Raw genomic sequence first — 12294 nt, forward strand, 5'->3', positions numbered from 1 at the left:
GCAGATATTCAAATAATCCTTCAGATAGATTTAAAGTTTGACGCGCGTTCTATTTTATTTTTCTGTTTATATTTATAATCTATTAATGATAAAATAATTATAATGTTTATGATAAACATATGTATAATTTTTTAACATTCACGATTTATATTAATCTCCAAATATAGCTTTTAAAATAAGTTATTATTATTCATAATATATTATGCGCGATTCATATTTTAGGGAGTACAACAGATCGCAGAGAAGATATAAGACGCTATAAATGAGCGCCATACCGTTGACCGTTACGGCGTACTTCAGTAACAATCATACGATTTTGAAATTTATACCTTGACTTAGATATTGTATAAACTGCTAGGAGGTTCCCAGTAACCCAGGAATCCCCCTAGGTGTTGGAGGCCCGCATAGGCGGGCCGATCGTCAGGGCGTCATTGTAGCATCAGGTAAGTGATCCCGTGGCGTCTATCGAAAGACGGAGAGTAAAAAAAAGACAGTGTATAAACAATTGATAACGATTAATTTATTTTTTTATTAAAAAGGGTATGCGAATAATATTTGTTTTTGTAATTCAAAATATGTGGTCATCCTATTCACTGGGTCAACATACAAATAAACGTGAAGTGACTTGTTTGTTGACTGTCACTGAGACGATTACATTCATCCAGTTTCCTTTTTTCACGGATAAAAAGGTAAATATAATATAGAAACTTTTTTCCGCATCCATTCCGCTGTGTTATCAGCAATCTTGACTTTTCTATACTAATATTATAAAAAAGGTTCTCTCCGTAAATAATGATCTAATTCTAAAATGTACTTCAATGATGGAAAGCTACATTTTACTTAAGTCCTATTGGTTACAAAATAAAATTTCTATCATATAATTTTCTTTGTTAATAATTTGCAATTATGCGAAGATAGAGGTCGCTAGTTATATTTTAATTAGTTCTTGCCATTCAACCTTATTTTGTATATCAGCATTTAATAAATTAATTTTAATAGCCCAGACTAATTACTGTAGAAATTCTTAAAATTGAGACATTGTTATCGTTTTTAAATTCCGAACTGTATTTAAAATTTGCATTTCTTATTACATTTGGTCACTTTTAAAAATAGGAGTAAGTTGTTGAGATATAGAGGATATATACATTTATGTACGGTATGACTAAAATAATAAAAAAACAGCCTAAACAACCTCAACTCTGGAAACTGTACGCTTCGTTGGATTGGGAAATGGGAAAACTAATATAGATTGACAAAAAAATATCGCTAACATATTTTTCTTAGGTATTTGTTTTTAGGTAAAAGCAGAATTTTTCGTGACTTATTTTTTCCAACAAAATAGTTTACTGGTATAAACAGTAAACGAAGCAGAAGGCCTCAAAACCTCATGTATTGTGACTACCATCGCCGGTTCTTGAACACTCTTACCGTTACCAGCCTTAAATCTAAGAAAATTGCCTCAAACACGCAACACTGGATTTTCAGAAATTAAAATTCAAATGGATCCAACTACAGCTTCAATTGAATAACTTGCAAGAGTTGCTTGTGTAGACACAGTTACAGCATCAATTCTTAACTCTTCAACTTTTTCTTCTCTCAAAAGATTCTTCGTTACTTTAACATGCTGGGACGTACGGTCGTAACTTTAACGAATTTCCGAGAAATTCTGACACTTAATAAGAAACCAAGAAACAAACACAAATATATTACTCCTGTCTCTCGACTGCACAGAATCAGTAACTCTTTTGTAGAACAATATATACGGTTTCCTAACAGTATTCCAAACTACGTCCAAGTTGTCTGTGTTTCTCATTTTATAAGACGTCTGTTTGCAAACGTGAAAATATATATATGAATATTTATTTCTCTGTAAATGTGCAAAGAACTTTTTCTTCATAAATCAAATTTGACGTATAAAATAAAAAAGGGGATAAAACATAGAACTATTACCTTTAAGCCGGCGACAATTTGTTCGAGTGCTTACTAAGGATTTCCTTGAAGGAGTCACGTACGTCATTTGTAATGGGGTGAGGAACAGTTGGAGCACATTGCGAGTACGATTATCGTTAAATTAATTATTATATACGAAACAGTGAATATTATTTTGAAACTGTACTTCTTAGATACATTATTTTTTATTGTTCATATATTATAAAACCTCTTATTATTTTGATATGCATAGTTGATTCTCCTCTTTTTTGAAAAAGGATTATACGGGCTTGAGCCAAGTGCAAGCAAGGGGAGCTATTTTAAGAATTTTCTGACAAGGCGGCTTGTATTTAAAATTGCAGCTCTTTATTAATATATGTAGATAGATTTATGGATATTCAGCCATTTTAAACTAACTTTTGAGAATGTGAGGATAGAAATATTTTGGTGTTCTTAACTTTGCGTTTTTATCTTTATGGATAAATCAGTGTACTTCATTATTTTTATTGAAATTGAATTAGACCCAGTGATAAAGCTTAGACCTGGCATAGTGTGTAGACTACAGTTTGTCAGAAGCACGTAATATCATTGGTTATTGGAATGGATGAACTATTTTCAGTCCTGTTAGATTTGGCATACCGTCTACATAAGAATTATAAGAGCTCTATTCCCTTAATACATTAAAATTTGTGTACCCTTTTGTGCAAACCACTGAACCGAATTCGATGCAATTTGGTATGAAGCAAACTTGAACTTCAACGACTCCATAGGCAACTTTTTTTCCTAACACAGAACCAAAGCCCTAAAACCCGAGCTAAGCCTCATGCAACAACTAGTAAGAAATAAATGTGTATAATATCTAGGAGAGTACGTATATGTAATAAATATAACCCGCCGTCCAGCATACGAATGTCCAGTCAACTGACAACTACGAATTTTATCTATCGCGTCCCTTTATACGAGTATATCTCCGAAAATTGTATCAGAATTTAAGAGTTATTTTACAAAATATCTTTATTTTGCGATTTCGTTTAAATTTAACTGGCTATAAGTTCTTTTGATTTGTAATGTAATAGTCTATTTAGATATATAAATAATTTGTAAATGATTTTGATCACGTAATTATCTAATTTCAATTGTTCTTTTTGTATGTTGATTTAATTTAATAAAATTCTAATCCATTTACTTGAGAAGAATTGTGACTCCGCAGCTTCTTAAGGAAGTTACTGTTAAGTAGGTATTCGCTTATATTGATATTTATACATGTCGTATTTATTTTTAATTTTAATTATTGTCTTTATACGTATATTTAAGTATGTTAGGTTCTAAGTATATAGTTAATATAATATATTGCTTACTGAAGCTATACGGAGCGATAGCAATCAGTGAAGTAAGTCATAATATTAATTATCATTAATTGTATTAGTTATTTTTGAAGTTATAACTTATTCTACTCTCACTCTAATTCACACCAGTAGATGTAATTAGGATAAAGTTATCATTTCTATTGGGCGTCCCGAAACTCACATATTTATTTTAACACTAGCGACTCGCCGGAGTTCGCGTTTATTTTTTTACTATTGACGTTTATTTCTTTACTATATTGTTTATGTATACACAAATCACGAACCACACTATCTATTAAAAAAAAAACGCATCAAAATAAGTTGTGTAATTTTAAAGATCATCAGACATCAAGACATACAGACAGACGGTGGTAAGTGACTTTGTTTTATACTATGTAACGAAGAATAAAGATTATAGACCTAACATAATGCGAATAATAAAAAAATAAATAACTTTAAAAGGGCCCTCTGATTAAACGAATGTATACCCGTAGTAAAAATAGTTTATTGTTTAGTTTAAATCAGTATGGAAGAATAACAACTAATTTAAGTAAGATTAACAATAATAAGGCATTAATAAGATAATTTCAATATTCCTGTCTTGGTGGGTAATAGTCTATCATTATTATTTATTCCTAGTACTCGAGAAAATCTACATTCCAAGCCGCAAATTTAATAGCAATTCAGATTCTAGACGTGAAATGAACCAGATATCCTGTCTCTTGTGAAATCGTAGCATATTGTATTGACGTGTAGTTGAAGCACTTATATCGATTGAATACTTGCCAAAAACCCTTGGCCCATAATACCACCCACACATTTACACCCACGGTTATAATATTGTTCAATACTTCGTCAGAACCATAAGGCTGTAAGGTTATCGACATAGTTTTGTGATATAAATGTTTGTATTGTACTCATAATTCTACTTCTTTACTCAATTGTGATTTTACAAGATAAACCTATTATAAGGATTAAATATACTATCGGTAAAGAATGAACGGTTACGCTTTTTTGCTCATAGGAAATAAAGATCAACAATATCAAGCTAAGCTTTTCGAAGTTCCTCCTGTAACTTATGCAAAAATCAGCTCTGTCGGTTCATCTGCATTACAAGTCTGTTTTTTGTTTATAATGACTGGACTATTAATAATGGTCAAATAAATGTAGTTACTAGCAAGGCAATACCAAAAATGATCAATTAAACAATTAAAATGAAGAGTTATTAATTTACAGAATAGACGTATGTTATAAACTACATTATAATATTTTCATTAATACGTTATATTCGAAGGATAATGTGTATTATTTCTTCAGTGTTTTTGTAAAGTTAGATTTTATTTTTTAACTCTGTAAATCCCTCGATTTAATTATAGAATCGGATATCTTTTGAAATCTCAACATTTATTAACTCTTAAAGGTGAGGATCGGGTACTTAGCTCGTGATGATAAGGATTTTAGCCTTAAGATGCGGTATAGATTATATTCAATGTCAAGGAGGGAGATTAAACAGGCGATACACCTTTCATTAAGATACTTCATTTTATATATTGTACAATCTTATTTCACAAATACACGTTTAGGTTTTTATATATATATTAACTAGCTGTTACCCACGGCTTGCCCGCTTGGAAGCTGAGTATATTTATAGATTGACGTAAAATATTACTTTAGTTTAAGACACCTTTGTCACCACATATTTCACCCCCTAAGTGTTGAATATTTAGAAAGGCTTAAATAAATATTTACTCATTGTTAAGCAATATCTCAAAAATAAAGTTTCATGTTTCTAACTTAAAAAATGACGGATTTCGATACCAACTTTCAATCCTTATTTCACCCCCTTAGGGTGTCTATACAATAAAACGATCCTACTCACCAAATTTCATTGCCCTAACTTTAATACTTTGCCTTGACGATGATGAATGACACATACATGATTTATATATACATTTATATACGAATTTCATAATTCTACAATGAAAGCTTTCGTGCAGAAGTGAACGTAAAGGCTGAAAAAAAAAATAGAATTTCGAGCATATTTTTTTTAAGAACGCTAGCAACCCAATGGTTCGTCGAATTACTAATACTTTTTTCCTTCTTTAACTAACGTGAAGTTTAATTGTAATTGGGTGACAATAGTTCAAGTAAGTCATGATCGAATCTGTGACTTTCTCATCGGTGGGCGAGTCGTAATATCAAAAAGATTTACAAGCAGTTTTATTTTTGAGGGCTTAGTTTTTGGCACGTTATGATAGAATGATGATAGTGATTTTTAAATGCACATGCACAGGATGATGAAAACTATAAGATGTCCGCTACTCTGAAATTTTGTCAACTCCTTTATTTTTTTACAATGTTTGTTTTATTAACAAATTTGTATTGTGTATGTTTTTTTTGTTGTGATTTTTTGTAATAGTAGTGGCTATAAAGAACATCACATACATTACTCTGATCACAATGTAACTAGCTAAAGCACTTGTATTATGGAAAATAAAAAGTAACGACGTAACTACAAACACCCAGACAAAAGACAACATATAAATCTAATGAATTCTCTACATCAACTCGGCCGGGAAACAAACCCAGGACTTCGAAGTGGCGTACCCATGAAAACCGGTGTTCTACTCGACATACATAATTATTACTCGTCATGCATAATTATATATAGTATGACTATTACTTTATATTCCAAGCCCTTCTGGGTAGGTACCACCCGCTCATTAGCTATTCTACCGCCAAATAACAGTACTCAGTACTGTTGTGTTCCGGTTTGAAGGAACCAGTGTAACTACAGGCACAAGGGACATAACATCTTGGTTGCCAAGGTTGGTGGCACATAGACGATGTAAGGAATAGTTAATTTTTCTAACAGCGTCAATGTCTATGGGCGCTGGTGACCACTTATCATCAGGTGGCCCATGTGCTCGTCCGCCAACCTACACCATAAAATAATAATAATAATAAATCTTGGGCTCAGTTTTAAAATTTATTCCAAATCAGTATACAAAACAAAACAATGAAATTAAAAAGTAATTACATAATCGCTACAATTACAAGACTATTCGCCCCAATTCTGTTTAAACGTAGCTTTTAAGATTAAAACATCTCGTAAATTCTTTCGAGTTACGGGTGAAATGAACGTATCAACGCTAGTAACCAGTAATTATACTCGTTCCTACATTCGAGGGATATTTAAATATACCGGAGTTTCACGACGTTTTTGGATTACATTGTCTTTTATGCTACCTTTAATTGGATTAACTTCCTGGGCCTTTGGCTTAGTTGTCTCATATTTAGGAAAATCATAAGGCTCCGAGTTGAAATCACAGACTATTTGGATTTATTCATATATCTTTAGAGAGATATATAATAATAATCTCTGAAAAACTAAGTAAATATCAAGATCTTGCCATAAAAATTAAAACACAATGGAGAGCACAAATAGTGCACATAGTCCCAATAGTCCTTTCATCGACAGGTATCGTACCGAAATTTCTAACAAAGAGTTTGAGCACCTTAAAAATGCCAGCATATATACGCCACATGCTCTAGAAAGCCATAATTCTTAACACCTGCCGTATCACCCGAAAATTTATATCAGCTTTAACTTCATCGTCCACGTTTTTAATATAACCACTCCTTAACGCTTGGCTGTTGCCCACGTTTTAGGTTTAAACCCCCTCGAAAGAGGAGAAACATTAAATGTTAAAAATAAAAATAATAATAATCACCACAATGTTACGGAAATCGTATAGGAATATATCTTCAGGTGTAGGTTAGTGACCCCAAACTATTACAAAAAAAAAACAGATACATTCATACTTCGACATAAACTTTATGAATTTGTATGTATCTGCTTCAGGAATCGTATTCGTCTTATCGTTTAAGAATAAGAATGAATGTATTAAATAAAATCGGGAGCTGAGATGGCCCAGTGGTTAGAACGCGTGCATCTAAACCGATAATTTCGGGTTCAAACCCTACCTACCCTATATATATGTCCTTAATTGTGTTTATAATTCATCTCGTGCTTGGCGGTGAAGGAAAACACCGTGATTAAACCTGCATGTGTCTAATTTCATGAAAATTCAGCCACATGTGCATTCCACCAACCCGCATAGATCAGCGTGGTGGAATATGTTCCAAAACCCTCTCCTTACGAGGAAGAAGAAGAGGAGGCCTTACTCCATACTTATACTTTACTACTTTACTTTAAATAATTTTTTTTAGAATCAGCTTTCATCAACTAAAATCCTTCAGAGATTTTGTTAATATTGTCATATTTATAACCCCTTCACGTGTACAGAGGTAATGTCCATTTTCCATGAGCAACCGAAAAACTTATTAATATACTATGACTTATTGATTCTAGTATTTATAGTCAATCCCTGGAAATCAAAATATTTCGAACACTATAAGGGCTCGAGCTTGTAAATTATTATTAGTAGTACCGCTCCGAGTGGCCAAAGATCAATTGAATTGATTAAAACCCTTATCTTCAATTAGCAACACTAATTAGTGACGTAACAGCGAGTAACTTTGGTAACATGCAAATTAAATTATTTCGTGGATTTCGAATATTATCGGTATATAGCGGCACAGGGGACGAAACAGAAACTGCATAGTAAGTTGTGTATTGGTAAATACTGCGCAACCAATTCCCCTGGTATACTCGTAGCGAAGACCATACTTTCGCTAGTTACTTTGTCGTCTCGATAATTTGAATTAGAAGTGAGAACAGTTCTTGTTTTAATATTAACGGCACTTAAAACATATTATAAACTCTATATAGCTAAATACAATTTTTGACTGTTCTCGACTGTTTTTGACAAGTTATTTAAATATTAATCGAATGTATTTTGCCTTTGTAGTAATTCAATAGTAAAAAGTATTATATAGTATATAGTAATTCCACCACGCTGTGGAATATGTTCCGAACCTTCTCCTCAAAGGGAGAGGAGGCCTTAGCCCAGCAGTGGGAAATTTACTGTCAGTTGTTGTTGTTTTTATTGTGTTCTGACAGTATATATGTAATCAATTTATCTTAACACAGTTTTAAAAGATCATATCTCAAAATTAGGAACATAAAATGCATTACCGATATCAACATAGATGATAAAATTTTATACCTATAGGATCGGTATCTGTGTCAATAATTTTATTACTAATATCAGAAATGCTTATTAGTGGTATCATGACCTTTATTGAAAAGCATGAATTGATTGATTGATTCGACATTGTACTATTAGTCAGACATTTGAAAAATATATAAATTATTAATAAAATTTGTTATAAGAGTTACCAATTAATTATTAATATTATTAAATTTTATTTAAATTAACCGAAAGTACTGTTACAAATAATTAAAGTATCAAATCAAACATTATTATATTTCCCATAGAATACGCAAAATATATTTGTTTTGTCTTAATTTAAATCTGCTGAAACGAAATCCTTAGATAAACATAAATAGCTAAAACTCAACGAGAATTATGGAGGTCAATCAAAATCCAGTACAGAATTAAAAGCGCAACATTATACATTAGCTAATGCTACCAAAATTGAATTTGTTCGTAACAAATTTTACTTTAATGAGCAAAGCAATTTCATAATCCTAATGAACCAAGTTGCGTCTGTTTTGTACTTGAGACCCTCTGTTGGGAAACCAAGCGTTAAATTGGACTTAGGAATTCTGCCTTTCATATGATATTTATGAATTATATGAACGCGCGTGAAATGAAATGTTTTCTATTTTATTTGTTGTATTAATTATTTCATTCGAAGAGGAACTTCTATTGCAGGCATATGTTCAACGATTGTTGACTGATTATTTGAGGAAACAATAATGTGTCTTGTGTTGCCAAAATTTATTGTACATTTAGGATAAGAAAAGGCTCGTCACCTTAAGATCTATTTTCAAGTGTGCTCAGTATGAGCGATTATCTGCTTTACCGATTGATAATGATATATTGCGTCGCAATGAATTGATGTTTAGATTCAAAAGGTACTAAGAGTTTAAGACTTGATAAAGGTATGAATTTGAAAACTGACGAAGGTTTTCTTACTCTGACTTTACGTCACATCATGAGCGTCAAATTATATAGAAGGTAATTCGTAATGGATGAATCGAAGGAAATCGTATACGCGATAACGCTATGTCGTGTTTGGAATCGTTGGTTTTTTCTGACATAATGTATACAAAGCTTGATTTTAAAAATCCTGTTGTATTAATTATTCGATTTCCGTTCACGTTTGTGTTTTTATATAATACTGGAATTATTTTATGTATGTTATGCGTAAGAATATCTGGTCATATTTTTAATTAATTTCCCCTTACCTTTATTTTTTTTTGTTTTACACAAATTCGGTAATAGGTTGACCATTACCAAATTTTTTTTCCCTTTCATTATATAAATATAATATATAAATATAAATATGAGACAACATCACATACATTACTCTAATCCCAATGTAGATAGCTAAAGCACTTGTGTTATGGAAAATCAGAAGTTACCACAAACACCCAGAGCCAAGATAACATAGAAAACTAATGACAATCTACATCGACTCGGCTGGGAATCGAACCCGAGACCTCGGAGTGGCGTACCCATGAAAACCGATGTACACACCACTCGACTACGGAGGTCATATTAAACCAAATGTATGACTTATATACATTAGTGATTTTTAAACATTTCTCAAAGCAAATTGTATGTTGCATGAAATGCAATGAACATTCAACACATGCTTTTTAACGCTTAGGTTTTCATTTTAGAATAAACATTTAGTTCATGGACGATTTCAATATTCAATTAAGTTATTGAATAAGTGTAGTAGAAGAGTATATTTACTACTTTCTTTTAGGTTTTAAACAAGCTCGTCTGGGTAAGTACTACCCTCTCATCATAACCGCCAAACAGCAGTAGGTACTTAATACTGTTGTAAAATGGTTTGAAATTACATTACATACATTACATAATGAATTAAAATAATATCCTAGTTCTAAAGTTGATGGTGCATCAGTGACAATAGAAATGGTATACATTACATCACTAATATTAATGAGCAGTAATACTTATCATTTCCAAATTTGGCAAAAATACGATGTCTTTTTGGCTGAGAGATTCTTTATTTTAATGGTGAAGTACCACATCGCAGCGAGTTTTCGTGAGTTTTTCTACGTCCAAATTAAGTTTTTCGCGTACTTGTTCAAGATAGGAATTAAATGATAATTTATTATGTAAACGTGAAAATAGTCTTTTAAATACCATCGAATGTATAGAACATTCAATATCAAAACGATTTATCATAGATATGTCTTATTAGCCTTCAGATTGATCAACATTGATTTGATTTGGTGCTCTATCCCATTTGACAACAATTCGTATGATTAATTATAATCTAGCTGCTCTCATAGTTTCACTCTCATCAAAGATTCTTGCTTTGCGCTGTGGACTATAGCACCATATAAACTTTTATAAATAAATAGGCCGCCAAAGAACGCATTTGAATAAAAAAAGCAAATATTTCAGCTTTAATTTATTAAAAAATAATACAGTTACTTTATCTATACTAATATTATAAATGTGAAAGTAAATCTGTCTGTTTGTCTCTCTAACACTCTTTCAATGCCATACCATGGAACCAAATTTGAGGAAATTTGGTATGAAACACATTTGAACTCCAATAAAAGACAAGGTTTTTTTTGCCTAATACACGACAATCAACACGCGAGCGAAGAACGAGTATATAATAAAAAATATCAGTTATTGTATTTTTTTTACATAGCATATTAGGTAAAATGTATCTAGGGCATTATAATGCCCCAGATACTTATTTAAGGTGCGCAACCAATGGACATGAAATAAAACCAAGATTTTATCACGTTGAGTTTAGTCATGATGCTGCATTTTCCGCGTTAATCGCTTTGTCATTAACGTCTCGAGATAATTTCCTTCATTTGCCCACCCACTTATGGTCGAAATGTTTTTTGCTGCCATTTTTTCATTATTTTCACCTAGTATTTTTTTCAAGACCGCAAAATAGGTATGCTATATCTATTTTTAGCATTCAGTTTTGGAATTTCGTTACAATTAAGTGGAGCGAAAACAACTAGGGTTGCATTTTTTATTATTGAGATAAGATGTCCCAGTGGTTAGAACGCGTGCATCTTAACCGATGATTGCGAGTTCAAACCCAGGCAAGCAAGACTATATATACGTGCTTAATTTGTGTTTATAATTCATCTCATGCTCGGCGGTGAAGGAAAACATCGTGAGGAAACCTGCATGTCTAATTTCATCGAAATTCTGCCACATGTGCATTCCACCAACCCGCATTGGAACAGCGTGGTTGAATATGTACCAAGCCCTCTCCTTAATGGAAGAGGAGGCCTTATCTGTTACTTTACTTAATCCAGTCTATGGTTACCATCTTCTGTAATTTCGTCAATTATATTATATGGATGTGCTTTGCATCACCTTAGATGGCGTTGCTTATTATTTTTATTTCGATACAATTGCAACGCAAACAGTTGTAACAGCACTAAGTATTTAAGTTTAGCGCTAGAACATATTGAGTGGGATACAATTCAGGCGGGCTTATACTAAACCTAGTAATTAGGGGTTAACCAATAATTACTGGTGTAAAGTAGACTGTTGGATTGGTGTAATGACCTAAAAATACCAATTTGAATTATGTCATTAGGTATGTTTCAGAAGCCCTAGCGTGTAAGATATTATAATTGAGTTTATGATAATGATATTAGACAGCTATTGAGGTGACCGTCCACTTAATTATGTGCTATCGGTGGATATAATTTATTTATTAAAAAAAATAAACATTGGGTAACATCACATACATAACTCTGATCCCAATGTAAGTAGCTTAAGCACTTGTGTTATGGAAAATCAGAAGTAACGACGGCACCAGAAGCACTCAAATCCAAGATAACATAGCAAACTAATTAACTTATTCATCATCGACTTGGCCGGGAATCGAACCCGGGACTTCGAAT

This window comes from Vanessa cardui, chromosome 22, assembly GCF_905220365.1.
Source record: "Vanessa cardui chromosome 22, ilVanCard2.1, whole genome shotgun sequence".
Taxonomy (NCBI): Eukaryota; Metazoa; Arthropoda; class Insecta; order Lepidoptera; family Nymphalidae; genus Vanessa; species Vanessa cardui.